Consider the following 17,442-nt stretch of genomic DNA (forward strand, 5'->3'; position numbering starts at 1 on the left):
GTACATATCAAAAATTTCCTGCGGGCTATTTCCCTAGCTTTGCATGACAGCACACAGAAAAAAAATTCCCTACTTCTTTCATAATATAATGTTCCCTCATTGACTCTGAGGAGACAACTACTGTAGCATACGGAAAGCGAAGAGCGCCTTTTACTGCAACTGATCAAGTCAAAAAAGCGCATTTAGTCAACTGACAGGTACGTGTGCTAAAAAAATCACAACGGTTCAATGATACTTTCAATAAGAGTTTTAAGTGTAAATCAAACAATTTCCAAATTTCCTGTCCTCCTTTCCCCTTGGCCTTTCGTGTCGCAAATCATGCAACATCCTTTTACCTAAATAATCTTATTTATTTATATCACACCAGCTCTCCAGAATGGATGCACGACCAAGCCAGCAAAGGGAAACATGGAAAAGGAAAACACAAGTGCAGACCCGACGCTTGACACACGAACGCTTCTTCTCACTTGAACAATTAGAAGCACTTGAACAATTAGAAGACTGGAAAACTGTCCCGAGGTAAACTGATTAAGGTTTGATATGTCATTCTTGGCCGCAATTCGACTTTGTACTCAAAATTCGATTTCAGGTGGTCTTAGAAATTTTATTTTAAAATATTAGTTTAGGAAACTTATTCAATTTGAAGATCAGACCTGACTAGAAAGTAACCTGTTGTAGGGGCGATGAATTTATAGCTGTGTCTGTGTCTGTGACTGACAGAGTTTCATTGAGCGCAATCCGCATTCATGGCAAGATTTACGCTGTGCACTTTCAATCTCGGTTAATTTTCTCGTAAAAACTACAAAGGTTTGACCTGTATTGTATTGGAGCGCTGAAACGTTTGTTTACAAGTCCCGTCATCCCTTTTGTAGCGTTATCTTACACACGACAACCAAGAAATACTACTAACGCAACATAAAATAAAAGCAGTATTTCGTGAAGTGTATGTGCCTCTCTGTACGCTCCAAACCTACTAGATATAAATTATTACATTACAAACAAAAGTCTCAAGTACGCACGGAGGATCCGTTGCTATTATGGCTTACTTGCATCATTTGCAATAATTTCTGCATCAAATTCTTACCTACTGTGAGTAATACTGACAGTCGGAGTAAAAGTCAAAACAAGAAATAAAAGCCGCCAGGAAAGCAAACCATAGTCAGTTTCAATATCCAACCCATACTCAAATTAACATGGTGGCATACTTATCAGGCAAGCAAATTAAAAACTTGCGTTTCTATCCCTAGTTTCACTTTCACTTTGTACTAAACAGGCGCTCCTACTTTTCTTTTAGCCTTTGCTGATAAGTACTACCATCTAACAAAAGGCAATGTCGGACTTCCAACACAGGACAAAATCTGAGATGATTCTAACAGCGTTTAAAAATCACAGCAGTACATGGCATCACTTGCTTCGGCACAACCGCGAAAGCCAAGGTAAGCATACCGTCGATAGAAAAGGTAACTCTCATTTCTAGTATTATTTTCACCTAATCCAGTGAAGGTTTTCAGAAATTTCTATAAAATAAACTTGCACCCCAAAATCGCCCCACTAGCCAAAAAAATTAAAAAAAAAAAAAAGGCCCAGAATACTTGGCTGCTCTGATGGCATTCACCTTTGTGACTTACGTAAAAGGGTTCCCTATTACTAATGCCAGTTGGGCCAATCATCTGTAAGATTAGAAAGGACCTGCGTGACGAGTTTCTCATTTCAAAAACGAGTGGGGGTGTGGTTCGAGTTCGCCGCGCAAGTTAGTCTGGGATCGTTACTGGGAACACAAATCTACAGTAAACAAAGATCTGTGTCCCGAGTAACGATCCCAGACAAACTTGCGCGGCGAACTCGACCCACGCAACCACGTGCCCATTATGAGTTTCTTCCCAAAAACTGTTGACAACTGCGTGACCCATTGTGAGTGTGCAACCACGTACAATTGAACGTTACAAGTTCCAACCAACAAACTAAAAGCAACCTTAATTCGACCTACTTTCTGTCAAGTTCAGCTAAGGTAAGATAACTTCCCATTTTTTTCCACTATTTTTTGTGGATCTTTCGATAATTTGAGTATCTTTACGTATGATGCACGATCCTCCGCAGTGGATAGCGCTATTTATGCAATAGCGAGAATCGCACAATTGACAATCAACACCATGCCGCTCTTTTGCAACAAGAGTTGGAGATGTCGCTTTTTCAGCTCCACTAAACCGTTCAGAGAAATAAACCCAGGCACTTTAAAACGGCAGAGCTTTCAGCAGAAAAGAACGCATGACTAACATAGATAGAAGCGCGGACGTATACGTAAGCACGAAATGTGTATATTTAAAGGAATAGCTATCTAACCGCCCTGCTGCCGCCCCGTTGTTTCACTTTAACCAGAGTTGAGCTTTAACACTAACCCAACTCTAACCATCTTGTAACCTGACTCGATGTCGCTTCTTAAAGCCCTTTGTTCGTTTTATTTTCAATTTCAAGGAACTTACTATTTTCACTTCCAAGGAAGTTACTATTTTCACATTACTCGTGGAATGCATGTATCTCAAAAGCTAGTTCTCAACAATAGTTTCTTACTTCTTCAAGTTAATAGACACTCGCTGTATGGTGCCAACTAAAGCCACCTTTATGATCGTTTAAACACAGAGAATTTGTTGTCGTAGTCTCATTGTTTGTTATGAAACAAATTTGGCACCTTCTTGAACCCACTCACCTAGTAGAATGTAGCTTCGTAGCTTGTAATTAAAAAAACCAGCACGTAATTTATGCAGGTGTATAAAATTCTTTGTACAAAGTAAAAAATTCCCCGAAAGGCCTTCTTTTTATTATTCATTACATGTACTTTGCTCGTTTCTGCCTTCCATTATATCTTGATGAAGTTCCTTTTGGAACAAATGTTAAATCTTTCACGTCGATAAATTCAAATCGTATCATAGTTGGTAACAGATATATACGGCAAGCTAAAGTGGCAGTCGATGATTTCAAGAAATTTTTGTCATACAGCTACATGTATAGGCAATTGTTGCAGTAACGATCATTTTTGTATCGAGAATACTCCTGCTAATGATAACGACAAGTTGCAATTAAAGGTAAAATTAATTTTCCAATGAATCCTACATACTGTACTCAAACCAAACCCTGTCATCTATTCTCCTTGTTGCAATGTATTAATGAAAATACTGCTATTGTTTAAGTTGCAGGAGCAGTACAGCTTTATGGACACGACAATGTAAGTTAACAAACTCTTCGTTCAATTTACAAATCCCAGAAGCAAAACTACATCAACTTCTACACCCCTTTGTAAGAAATCAATTATGGTTGTATTTTAAACTGTACCTACATACATTGCGTTTTTTCTACATGTAGATCCAATATTTATAATTGCAATAATAATAGTTATAGGTAGTTATAAATAAGTACATATTACTACAGTCTAACGCATTCCAAATTGACCTTCAAATAGCAAATAATTAATTAATTTCTACCTCTAATACTTGACATGAACATGTAGATGTTCTCAAAATATACATGTATATGAAAATGTTCATAATTATATTTAATACTTGGATGCATGGAATATCACACAGGGAATATCAGACTTAATAGGATATGACGGTTTTCTGTAAACAAGTTTACTGTAAACAGTCAACTTTCAACTACTAAAACATTAAGCTCACCTCTGTCCTTCTTAATTCATTGAAGGGATGATCTAATGGCCTCATTTTCTCAAAATCTGATATCAGACCTGGAGGTAAGAAGAGTCTTTTTATTACATAACTCCACACAAACATTTCCATAATAAGGACCTTCTAAAACTTGTTGCCCATCTCTGACTAAAAGACAACTCTTCCCCCTCTTTGGCCAAACTTGATAAATGTACAAAGGGCTTAATAAAAGCCATTTAGCAGCAGTCTACCAGCACCTGTAAGACCTCTCACTGTTGCCTATTTAGCCTGCAAGCAGGCTCTTGTGTTTGAGGTTCACCTTACCATATAGCTGCCTTAAACATCATTGCCAGCAGCTTATGGAAAAAGTAACTGAAACCCCTGCCTGTACATAAATATTCCCTCACTTCAAGTGTATCCCATTTTCCCCAATCAATCTCATGCATCAGATCTTTTGTATCTGTGCATATTGTCAACAAAAGGCATATTTTACATCACCATCCTGGGGTTACTAGATAATTAGTCCTTATTTCAAATAAAACAGCACATTAAGAGTTATAAAACTGAGGAAGTGGGGACCCACTCTCAGATAAATCAAAAGTATGCAAGTTAGCTAACAAGATATAAAAATATTGAAATAAATAGTACAATAATATACCTGGGTTGTAAAAATTGAAGCTACATAAACATTTAGTGTGTTGTAAATCTGACACACCATTCAAATTTAAACAAAGGGTAAAACAAAAGACTACCTCATACATACAGCATATTTTGACAAGTTACAAGCGCATGCACACTTTTTTAAATGTGCTTTTTGCATGAACCTTTTTAACTCCCAATATCTGTTTGCTAATTCTTCTCTCAAGTTGCTACACATGTACTTGTAAATTTTGTGATGAGGTTTCAGCATTAGGTCAAGATAACTTTGAAGGCTGATAAGTTTGAGTATTTTCATGACCTGTTTACTGAATAACGTATAGATATTATAGGGAGAAATTACATGTTAATCATCTCTAGGAGTTTAAGAGTTGCACTGTTAGTGTTCATAATTCAAAGTTGAGTATCATTTCATTTCACAGGCAGCAGATGACACACCTACCTCACGCACAAGGTACAGTGTAATTTAAAAAGGTTACATGTGGCAGTCATACAGAGAGCCTCATGGAGGGCTTAACACAATGCTTTGCACAATTCATGTAATGCAATCACAGGAGCTGCAGATATGTAAACTTAACAAGACAGGACCAAGTTATTGCTTTGTTCTTATTCTTAACTAGTATATCTATCAACAGCAGAGTGTTGGCACAAGTCATCTTTGAAAGCCAACAGATGCGTTCCTATCGAGAAGTGGAAACTGCACCAGTTCAGCCCTCCTGGCTTGTGGATTCATCAATTACAATGGTGAGTACCAGAAAAATAACTTACATGTAACTCACTAGCATCATTCGTATTTTTCTCGACCTCTAAATACAGGCAACGTGCAAATTTGACCCCTGAGTTAACAAGCTTGAGCTTAACAGTCTTCTAAAATTGCTCAAACTGCAACTTTAAAAGCATGGCAGATTGAAGAGGATTAAATTTTCTAAAATAGTTTTCATGTGCTTTTTTTTTTTTCAAAAAAACTAACTGAAGGTTAGTAGTGGCGATTCCTCATTAACCCTTTCATTCCTAAGATGTAGACATAAGTTCTCTAGAATGTTGGCCTTGTTTCTTTTTCTGATACTCAAATAAATAAGAATTTAGTATGGAATTAAACAAAGTCCCAAAGATGATATGCTATTTTTCTCATATCTCTTCCTCCCTTTGTTGAAAGATGTATTGATATTGTAAAGACAAATACACTCTTAGGAGTGTATTATGTGCCCTTTACGTTACTATATGTGTGAAAATTACATTCTAAAGGTTACATTTTCAAGCATTAAAATGTCAAACATCACCTATGAGAATAATAGCATACTTAAAATGCAATTAAGTCTTATAAGGCTTCTAGTATTTTTTTAAAGTAAGGCACAAGATCCAACCATATACATGTAGTGTGGGTCACTCAGCATGTACACTTGTTGAAAAATATAGCTTATTGGCAATAGAAATTCTTAGCATTAATGATGTCAACTTAAGTCTGAACAGATCAAATTAATGCTGCCACATGCTTCTCTGTATCAAAATTTAGTTCTTTCCTTGACTTAATACACAGGGAGCTGAAGAACTTTGAAAGTTCAAGATCCCAACATTGCAAGAACATTTGTGTTAATTGTTGAAGAATTAGTTCCAATGTTAATTAGTTTCGACACAGCATATGTAGATTCTGTTAAAAAAGCTACAAAACCTAGAATGTATGTTTCGTAAATCCATAACTCCAGAATAATTAATTTTGCTTTGCACTCAATGTTGATTTACATCATCATTGCCCAAAGTAGTAAACACAAAATACTATGACCTAACTCATTTTAATTACATGTGGAACCATCCTCGGAGACCCAGGGGCAGTGGGTCGATTTCAAGTTAGGGCATGAAGAGCCCCTGGGGACATTGTCTTACAAGACTAGTTCCAAACAGTCGCAGTCGTTCTGCCATCTGATTGGTGCCAGAAAATCTTTGTGTTTTTCTACCCAATCAGAGTGAAGTGTGCTTTAGAGTCCTTTCGTAAGTTTTTACACGGACATATACCAGTAGCTCAGTTGCTCGCTATGTTTGTTTGGACCTTGTGACGGAGATTTGCTTGAGGTGAAAAGTTTCAGTCTCAGCACACAATGTAAGAGAAATCGCTCATGTCCGCGAAGATCTTACCGGAAATTATACTGAATACTTTTGCAGGTATCACTAGAGAACGTGTTTTAAAGTTTGCGAGGTTTGTATACAACACAATGGTTGCAGTCATTGATATGTCACTTTAAACGTTAAACGAGATTTAAGCTTAAATCTTTCTAGATTTTTTGCGTAATTTGCTGTGACTGAAACTTTGCCAATCCTGTGAAGTTATTTCGTCGCACGGGCCACGCAGGTATGTCGAGCAACTGGTACTTGTATAACTTTCTGTGCGTGCCAAAATCTAATCTCATCTTTGCTTGAAAAAAAAGAAAAGCTAAGCGTGGAAACTTTTGCTTATTAGATGTGGGTAGATGACCCTGTACTACTAAGCTGACATTTGCAATAAAGCAAACCCGCCCTTTCCATCCAATATTTCTTGGTCTTTGGTTTTGTTTTTCCCATTAAAAACAGCATCGGATCGATTCACAATGATCAAAGGTATTTAACTTGGTCTTTAACAATCGACAGAAGAGGTGAAATGACAATGACCAAGGGACAAGAAGAGAATCCATGGCCTTCCTAGCTCAAGAATTTCAACACTCTAGGCAGCAGTTGAAAGATTAAACTCTTTCCAAACCCCTTTGGTAACTGCCCGAAAACATCTCTCCTTCCCATGTTGTTCTCATTAATAAGTTTTTGTTCAGATTTTAATTAGCTAACCGGAAACACAGCTAAGCTTTCTCTTAGCACTTGCTGGAGGTCGTCCACGAACTTAACGTTCTCTGCAACCTTGGCCGTATTGTGAACGACTTTACTACTAAGATTAGATTTTGGTGCGCACAGAAAGCAGGAAGCTATGTAGGCGAAAGTGCCAGTTGCTCGACATACCTGCGTGGCCCGTGCGACGAAATAACTTCACGGGATTGGCAAAGTTTCAGTCGCAGCAAATTATGCAAAAAATCTAGAAAGATTTAAGCTTAAATCTCATTTAACGTTTAAAGCGACATATCAATGACTGCAACCATCATGTTGTGTATAAACCTCGTAAACTTTAAAACAAGTTCTCTAGTGATACCTGCGAAAGTATTAGATTTTCGCGGACAATCTGATCGATTTCTCTTACATTGTGCTGAGACTGAACTTTTCACCTCAAGCAAATCTCCGTCGCAAGGTCCAAACAAACATAGCGAGCAACTGAGCTACTAATATATGTCTGTGTTAAAACACACGAAAGGATTCTAAAGCACATGTCACTCTGATTGGGCAGAAAAACACAACGATTTTCTGGCACCAATCAGACGGCAGAACAACGGCGACCATTCGGAACTAGTCTTGTGAGACAATGTCCCCAGGGGCTCTTCATGCCCTAACTTGAAATCAACTCAGCCCCTGGGTCTCCGAGGATGATGTAGAACCAGAGTTGAAAACATAGTTTTTGTAAAACTTCAAATGTATATGTATTAGACATGAATATTTCACATTCATTACCATATATTTTAAAGAGAGTGCAAACTATTTTAATACTTTATCAAAGCTGCATAACATATGTCCACTGACAAAGTTTACATTTTCTTAATACTTCAAGATTTTTGTGAGGTTAAATTCATTCACAACCATATGACCAGTAAAGACCCAAGATGTTTCATAATGATCTCCATAAGGTTTGACTTGACTGTAAAACAGCACAACCCAAACAAACACTGAATTTGCAGTTGCTAGTCACTGTTTTAAGAAAAACTAACAAATTTTTCCAAAGACTTTGTCCAGTGAATATCATCATATGATACATGCATTTATCACCATAAGAGAAGTTCATTCTTATGTCATGTAAGTAATTCTGAGCGCTAAAAAGGCAGTTAATCTATCAGTATAGTCACAGGTCATTACTGAATTTGGAATAAATGTCTTTTCTCTTGTGACTGAAGTCTTTTTACAGTCATAGAAAAAAAATCATGACATGCATGAGCAAGGGAAGGAATTGTGTTACACAGAAACCACAATTGAGTTATACAGACAACAGAAATGTGTGACATAAAGAACTGTGAATTGTGTGACTAGAATATGAAGTGAAGTCAGGACAAGAATCACTGATAAAAATGCACATCTACATGTACAATTTTATCCCAAACAATTCTGCCTTACATCCATTGATAAACTATCAAGCTGCTTCTCAACTTATGAGAATAAAAGCAACTATCAACTAAAGGATATTATCTGATCCACCAGAAAAAAATGTTAGAACTATCTGTCCAGTGATCTTTGAAGAAATGTACAGCACACAGTAAAAAGATTGCTATTGCATTCTTGTGTGTGAAAGGGTTTAAAGAGACATCTTTTCATAGAGTGACCCCAGATTAAAACTTATCTGGAGATGCAAAAGGGTTGAAAATAAAATCCTTCATCAAAAGTCATAATCAAAACAAACAGAATGAAATTTATTCTTTGACCAATAAAAATCCCAAGGGACACAAAAAGAACAAAGTATATCTATTTCCAAATAATACTTTGTCTATAAAATTAATGAAAATTGTTTGTCTGCATAACTTCAATTGTATACCACTTTCACAAATTAAATAAATCTACATGATTTTACTTAAAAATGGCTGTTTGAAAAAAGTATTTTCAAACCCCCAAAAAATCCTTCAAACCTCCCTATCACTTATGTACTCCCATAAAGTACTTCAACAAAAGTTGTGGATTAAGGCTAGACACAAAAATCCAGATGTCTCTTTAGATTTTTAAAGCAAACGGGATTTCGAGAAAAAATTGAGGATTTTCAGAGCATGTACGATTTTTTGATAATAATGTTTAAAAAATACAGCCAATGGCATGTGTACAAATTTACAAGGTTCATAGAAGCTTCTTCCAACTACCTCCCTGATTTCCATGCAGTCTCCTTCCATATGAATACTACTACATACCTTTTTAAGTCATCAGTGCTGACTGTTTATTGTTGTCGTTTGTTTGGAGAAAGAGAAATGCTTAAGGAGACTAAGTTGAGTAAAATAAACCATTTTCAATCAGTTTGAAGGTGCTTCCATACAATTTCACCAAAGGAATCTTGCATCTTATGAAAATTATGTTGTTTTGATACAAAACATTAAGACAAATGGAATTTTAGGAAAATTTTGAGACGTTTGGAGACAAAAATGAGATTTGCTGACATTTTTTGGAAATTTTTCAAATGGATTGTATAGGCCACTTTTTGGGATTTTTGTATCTTGGCCTGTTGTGGATATTCATGGCTGCAATTTGAAACCTATATCTTTAAGTGATGCAAATATTCTCTCACAGCAAATTGAGATTTAACAAGAATAAATATGAGATGAAGTTCAATTTTTGAAGCTGTCGATTCCAGCAGCTGAATAAAGGAAACAAACGAAAACAGGGACAGCCGCAAAATAGAAAATAACCTAGTTTCTCGTGCGCTTAATTAACAGAAAACTATGATAACAGACGAGTTGATCACTGGAGGAATCAAAATAAAAGACGAGAGAAGAGCTCGATTGATACAAATAGTTCAAACCAAAACGTTCTGGTCTATTTGTGATAAAATTTGAAGAAAATAAGAGTTCCCACGTTGTTTGCTGCCGTTAAAAACAATATGTAAATGAAAACGTGTCGACAATTCTTCGGGAGAGACGAACAATGACAACTGCTTTGAAGCTCAAGCCACATAAAAACAGAACGGCTGGAAACGTTGAACCTAATACATATTACAGCCAAAATCTAAAGGATTTGGTTTCCATTGTAAGGACAACGTACAGACTTTCTGTTTCCCTTACCTCTCCACTTCGGTTCAACCTTTTCCAGATCATACACCAGATTCAAGTCATGCGAAGTTAGTGTACATGCGCAGTTTGACTTACAAAACCTGCAAACCGTCCCGTGAACTGGGAACAAGTATCTGGGAAAGTGTGATACAAATGCGACCTTGTACGAGAAAAAAAAGTAGGGTTCACTTACTTGCACTGAATTGAAATTATTTCGCCCAAATCTATCTCAGGCGAAGGCAGAATTGCGCGAAGAAGCCGTCCTTTCAAAAATATCATTTTTCCTCCCCTGACAGGCCGGCAACACTAGATTTGTTTTGTTGCTCCATTATTGTCCGTAAGATGTACGAGAGAATTTAACAGCTCTGAAGAGTTAAGGTTTCACGGGGCTTTATTGTGAAAAGCCGCTTTTTTTTTTTTTTCATCAAAGTCCGTTGTTATGATATAATTCCTTAATAAAATGAGCCACCTCTGAATAGCCAATTAACTGGATTCTTGTTCGTTGTTAGGTTGATTTTAAGTTGTTATCCGCATGCTTAAATATCTCATTTTTTTCAACATTAATTTTTTTCACGTATGGCCGCACATGCCTCTACCACGGAGAAAAGAGGGATAATTATGTTGCCACGTAGTTGAGACGCTACGAAAACCTAACACTGTTTACAATCCGATGTTTGTTGCACAATCTTGGAAAGTAATCGAAATCGTTGCAGTGTAAATCGTACCCTTCGAATTTTTCTAACGAATGGTATCTTGGTACTGATTAGGGTCCGATAAATACACTGGCATTATTTTGGGGATAATGCTATATTCAGAGCATCGAGAATAATGCTGGCATACTAAAATTCTTAACGAAATAGATTCATATTTCAGGCTATCATTTTAGAACTACGTCATGGCGCATGATGGAAATTTTTTAGCATAGATTTCTTCAAATGCCTTTTTTCAGGGGAGACTCTCAAAGCATATTGCCCAAAAGTTTCGAGTATAATTGATGTGACCGTAGTGAAACGGTTCCTTTCGCGTACTAGGTAGTTAGGGCATTCGTATCAGTTGGAAGACGGTCAGGGTTTTAACTCTAAATCAAATGAAACAGACGAGAAAAAATGCCCCACTAGAATTGAGTTTTGAACAACTCACACGCGTGTAGCGAGTGCATCAGAGACATTGCTTTTTTTCTATAAGAGTGTTGCTACATGCGAGATTTCGGAGGCATGCACGTAATCACGAGAGCGAACAGCACGTAGCCGGGCGAGAAAAGAAGCTTTACTTTTTTGAACACAATCTTGCGTCACCACCCACGTTGGCGGCTGCCTGCAAATTTTTTCCTCTTTTGCTGTAGAAGATTTCAGCAGAAAAAATTGACGAACGAATCGAACTGAATTTCTTCCACAGACGTAATTCTGGTTCTCGCTTTCCTCCGGAAGTATACCTGAAGTGCGGTGAAAAAGTGTATACCCAAAGGTCTTGAAAAAGTTTTAAAGTTTTTGACAGGAAAGTCAGATCTGTCAGCATTTTGCACGTATATCCTAATCTACCATTTCATAACACTTTTGGATTGTCCTGATAGGGCTAAGATTTTAGAAGCTAAAGATATATTTGTCCACGGAAATACTACCACAAGAGATTGATTTAAGTCAAGAGTCTTGCCTCACTTCAAATGGACTTTCTACTTATCCATTTGAAACACTCCATTTAGCAAGAAAATACAAAAGCACAATTATCCATGAGCACTTGCGAACAACGCCGAAAATCTCAGGGTCAGCCAGTCTCTATAAAAGACCTGGCAAAGATTGCTCACAGGCAGCGGAGGTGCTCAGTAAACCTCTAGATCCAAACTTTAATTCTTTCAACGACTTGGATCATGTCATGAACTTCAAAGCAACATTTGAACAGTTCTAGGTTCTAGAGTTAACTTTCCCATGTTTTGCCAGGACACAAGAAAGTTAACTCTACAACTTCATAAAACTCTATAACATCATTAACAAGACAGAGGCTTCAAATCAGAACGATTGTGGCAAGCCCACAGGAGCGGTATATTTATGTGACGGGCCTTAACACGAGGTAATAATGATGAGTATCTATTCTATTAACGAGTTGTCTTCTATCTATATAGCGTTCCGGCCAGAAACTGTCATATTCAAAGACGTCTAGGTTTACCGTTCATTCGCTTTTATCACTTTCTTGTTAATTCAATGTATCAGCACTTGAAAATTAAATTCGACGATTACAAAACAAAACGGTCTGCGTCGAAACGAAATGCCAGCATTCTGAAATCTTACAGCTTTGCAGTTGCCGGTTCACTGGCTTTTAAAGTTGGCTCAATGCTATGTTTATTGCTATAAAACAAGCCAAATCTCAGTTAAGAACAACGCAAGTGATATAATAAACATCATTATACTCCAAAAATTTGAAAAACATCCAGTGTATGATGGTTTTACAACATAGTAGGAAAGAATCTTAGCATTTCGAAGAGATTCAGACCAGATTTATTATGGCATAAGACCTACTTACTTTGGGGCATGCTTGGACATGTTCGAGAAAGGGACTAACCCAAGACTGTAATTTAATTGGATAGAATTGATGGAAATCGACATAAGAATAGTGACGTAAACTTTGTGCCAAAAGCGAATAAGGAGTCAGATGTTGCAGCTTGTTGCAGTGGCGCCAATTTCGAAAATTTCCAGATGGCTAAGGGATATGGATAATTCATCCATCCTCGCCGATGCGGGAAAAAAGATAAATTCCTTTACTTATTTTTAATTTACAACTAGCTGAGAAAATGGGAATAAACAAAATGTATTAAAACAGGCATGAGAGTGGAATGATTTACATATCTGAAACACAGATCAAAATTGTTCAAATATCATGGCGACTAAGTTTGCTTAAGAGTTCCATACTAATTAGACTTTCTCGTTGATAAGATATGTATGCTCAACTTCGTCATTGCATATCCTCGAACACTCATGGGGTGATAAGAATTCCAGTAAAAGAACATGGTCTCTGAAAGTCTTTCTGACCTAGAATCCCTTCAAATACAGTCTCTGCATTTAATTACGTACACTGACCCTTTCAACTTACAAATACGCATAATTGAAAGCAGCTTGGATCAGTCAAACTTGCCCGAACAGCGTGTGAGATCTTTGATTCATTGTATTCTAGCACAAATGCAAAATTCTGCATGCTGCAGTTTAAACGTGCATGAAGCAGCAATAGCAAACTCCGCCCCAGACATTTTTCGTAAGTAGATCGTGAAACCACAAACATGTTGTTAGAACAACTTATGTGAGACGTTTTATTATTTTGCAATCAAGAGAGACCTTAACATCCTTCAATAACGCCAATTGATAAGTGGACTTCGATTCCTGTGCAGAGAGTCAGAGTTTCATATATTTCATCGCTAATAATCATACTTACGTCATAATTTGAACCCGCAGTTCAATGCAACCATCTTTAACTCAAAGGTTCATAGTCTATATCGAATCATTAGTCGCGTGACGGAATAAGACAAACAAGCACTATATCTTCTACGACAAAAAAAATGAAAGGAATGCATTTGGTATACAGGCTTCTACTGTCGCTAGGCCTACTGTGGTCGCGGAAAACAATTCAACAATGCGTGATCTTTGTTCTACACAGTTTTGAGGTTTTCCTTTCGAAATCCGTCTTGTGACCACAACGTGAAAAACAATCTCACCAAAGCATATTACGTAGGAAGACAATTTTAATCGTACGTGCATTAAGTATATCTAATGTCAAATACAGCATCTTATCAGAAAAATTTCCAGTATGTTCTAGATACGAATGTGTATAAAGAAAGTGAAGCAACTTTTTCTTTAGTATTAAGACTTTCAAGTGTCCGTATGTGCAGTAAGGAAGAGCCATAGACTGACACATGATAAATGATAAAACATAATCCAATGGGTTTCATTCAACGTAGATAACGACTTACAACCCTTCTATTCAATTGAGAGTAGCGAAGTGTGTCTATATGTGTGATCAATTCAGTAAATGAAAGAACGTGCACGGTAATGTTCTCTAACATTTGAAATGATCAAGCTTATCTGTGGGCGTCAGGTGACGAGCTATCTCTCTTCTAGTCATAATCTGCCTTCAGTGACCAAAACTCATTCTGCTATGACCTCTACATGGTAGTAGGCACCTATAAAATTACCGCCTTCAACATGTCTGACTGATTTTCAGCCATGTTTTGAACCCAACAAGAAAACCTGCACAGTACGAAACGAGATGTGCCACAGGTCGAACTGAAATCGAGATTTTCCGTGTTTGAGATTCGAAAATGAAATATGAGAAGGCAGAGACAATTTCTATCGTGTATATTGCACAAAGTAACACGAGACAATTTCTGTCCATATTGCGCAAAGCAATACGTAAAGTAGTTAGCATTATTAAATGATGATTATGTTTCTCGTATAAGGATCAATTAGAAGAACTGCTATGCACTGTTCCTTTTCTTGTGGATAAAAGTGAACACATGCGCCAATTACGTTTCTGTTTCATGGCTAGAGACAGTCAGTCATAAGTTAAACTCATCACGATTTCCGAAATATGAGTAAGTATCGGTATTACTTCTATAACAAGTTTAAATTAACGTACTGTACCTCAAAAAATTTGCATCACTCGATATCCTCGATACCACCATTCGATTATCATGGTCTACATAAGAACAAGCAACTTGATAAAATATGATGTGTTAGCAAATACTTCGCGGAACTACAGAGGTGCCTTTAGGCTCGTCATGTGACTGCCCCTGACGGTGATCTTGTCCTTTACTCTTGGAGAGTGAAGTGACAAGTGACGGATAACGTGACAGCTGGGTGCGACCAATCACGAGTAAAGACATTAGGACATTTGCAAAGGCTTTTGTTATGTTATGACATGCGGTAGATTTTTCTTAACCAATGAATTATCTGTTTTTATGTAAACAGGTGTTGGTTTGTTGTGTAAAATTTTAACTTTTGTACAACTGAGCTGTATTAACATATATCAACTACTAGATGAGGGCCATATGTTAGAAAACTCTTTACTGGGTTAATCATGTATTTACCCTCTTGAAATAAAGAACATTGTATTGTATTGTAGGTGTTTATTGAGAAGTGCAGGGTTAGAAATAGGTTCAGAAAATTAATAAGAAAAAATTTGATATCGTCACATGAAGAGTTGCATTGTGGAATATTTACAGTGTGGTACAGTACAATGTGCTTATCGTCACCCGTTGCGTTTGGAAAGATTTCAAGGAACGCTCGCTTTCAGTTTGTTCACTTAAAAAGAATTTGAAAACCAAACGTTTGCTCATAATTCAAATCACGAACCTCAGCTTCGTTCATGCGATTTTCCGGTTACGATTATTATATTTCTTTGATATTTTCTTTACTTGCACTGCTGCTAAATGTGCTCGAAATGAATGCGCGCAATGCACGTCGGGCGAATTAGATTCTGCAAAGAAAAAGTGATGTTTCAATTATATCTATCTTTGCCACACAGAAAGGGCTGCAAAGTAGAGCATCAATGAAGATTACTTTGATATGAAGGCAAAAAAGAGCCTTTGACATTTTCGCTACATCGAGGCTCTTCATGAAGCTACATTTTACGCTATACTTATCTCATTGCGGAATAACCCCATTTTTTGGTACACGTCACGACGTTGACCTGGCGCACGCGATATTCAACTTCAGCGATGACTCAAAAGATTTCGGGAAAACGGGATTAAAATTCAAGGGGTAGATTTTGTATAAAATGCAGTGCATTTGTTTTACAGGGATTCGATTTTCTTTTTCAGTTTAGAGAATCTGTTTGTCTTACTGAAATTATCTTAGTCACTTGACGATGTAAATTCGCTTTCTTTTACTGTCGAAGAACTCAATATGTGTATCAGAAGACAAAAAAATGCTCTTACCTGAGACCTGAGACACAGAGACAAGTGACGATAAATATATCTGTAGCCGGTACTACTACGATTCCTTGGTTGAGCATCCATTTGTCACAACATTTCGCACACGTTGAATAATTATTCATGAACTACGCATGACAGGTGAGAAATGATCTTAATTTAAAACAGGAAGACCACGTTTTAAGAAGCCATCTTGAAGGTCACGAAGCTTTCGGGATCTGGAGTAATACCACTGACCAACAGGAATGACTGCTACTGGGGGGTAGCTAACGGTTAATATTTTCCGATTTCGACGGCTAACGTTTGAGTTTTAGGTCTTTGACGGCTAACGATTTAGTCTTAGGGCTAACAGCAATCAGGAAGGTATTTCTAGGATGACTTCAAAATAATATTAAGCTCTCCATCATTTGATATAAACTATTAACTATTTTGAAGCCTATTCAGTCATCCTTTGATGTGGTGGAGTGAGGTGCAATACTAAGACCTCTGACAATAATTTATAATTAGGTTCAAACAATACCTTACTTCCCACTGTTACACGTGCAAACCAAATAAGCAGAATTTTTCATAGATCTGACTCCTTAAACTGGATTCATCAAGGCGGGTTTTTTGCAGCTGTTCCATTTGGCGATCATTAAAACCATAATCGAGAACACCTTTTATCGCGGCAATTCGTTGAAGTTGGTTCATCATTAGTGCCTTTGCTGAGCTGTTGTCACCAATCTTGACAATATGGCCAAAACTGCGAAGTAAACTCTATTTTCTTTCCTTTTCCAATTGATTCTACACCAGCCAGTCCAAAAATAACTTACTTATCACGACACTGCTGACGTATCGATTTCATCCTATTTGATTCATTATGGTGGGTAGATGAAGTTGAAGTAGGGTGCATAATGTTCTCACTTGCGATAGTACAAGTCCACGTTTTACTACATTACGAGAGTACTCTCTATAGGTTTTTTCAGTAACGCTGTGACAAGGAGCGGTGAGGTAAACTCATAAATAAATTTTTTCCAAGGCTTTAGTTTTCCGTCCAGATCTTGCTGCAGAATCGAAAGTCTAGTTATAGGAAAGTCCCTTAACCATTCATCTTTATTTTCCATGATCATGAATTCGATTTCCGAGCAGCTTTCGTACTCATCGACCTGTGTTGGTTCAAGTCCAACGCTGGTTTGGAATTGTGGTATACTTGTGTCTGCTCGATAACAAAGGTTATTGTTGGACAAAGAAATTATTGTGCGGCCATAGATTAAGAGACTCATCGTCCCTCTCACAGTCGTTATGCAAAGTAATCTTTCCCCATATTGGGAGAGGTTTGGGCTGTGCATAAACAGCTGGCGGGGAGTGTACCTGC

At 37.2% G+C, this 17,442-nt stretch overlaps 1 protein-coding gene and 1 long non-coding RNA gene across 9 annotated transcripts in view; one reads left to right on the forward strand and one right to left on the reverse strand.

The window, feature by feature from the left end:
- LOC111322962 (uncharacterized) overlaps positions 1-16,217 on the reverse strand; it is a 44,630-nt gene extending 28,413 nt beyond the window's left edge. For 3 of the 5 annotated variants that reach the window (XM_088735478.1, XM_088735474.1, XM_088735481.1), the window contains exons 1-2: positions 14,800-14,938; positions 3,669-3,736 (exon numbers count right to left, since the gene is read on the reverse strand). The gene's annotated coding sequence lies outside the window, so the exon portion shown is untranslated. Of the gene's footprint in view, positions 1-3,668; positions 3,737-10,189; positions 10,311-14,799; positions 14,939-16,094 lie in introns of those variants that run through there. The other 2 variants (XM_088735475.1, XM_088735476.1) reach the window with 2 other exon arrangements.
- On the forward strand, positions 60-8,323 carry LOC111322961 (uncharacterized). 4 transcript variants are annotated; one of them, XR_015992313.1, is made up of 8 exons: positions 60-197; positions 368-519; positions 1,295-1,436; positions 3,186-3,220; positions 3,694-3,742; positions 4,736-4,767; positions 4,949-5,057; positions 5,851-8,323. It is a non-coding gene; the product is annotated as an uncharacterized LOC111322961 (long non-coding RNA). The 4 variants fall into 4 exon arrangements; XR_015992316.1 differs by having other exon boundaries at positions 4,952-5,057; XR_015992315.1 differs by having other exon boundaries at positions 3,192-3,220.
- Positions 16,218-17,442: the final 1,225 nt, after the last annotated feature.

This window comes from Stylophora pistillata, chromosome 10 (assembly GCF_964205215.1).
Source record: "Stylophora pistillata chromosome 10, jaStyPist1.2, whole genome shotgun sequence".
NCBI classification, from domain to species: domain Eukaryota; kingdom Metazoa; phylum Cnidaria; class Anthozoa; order Scleractinia; family Pocilloporidae; genus Stylophora; species Stylophora pistillata.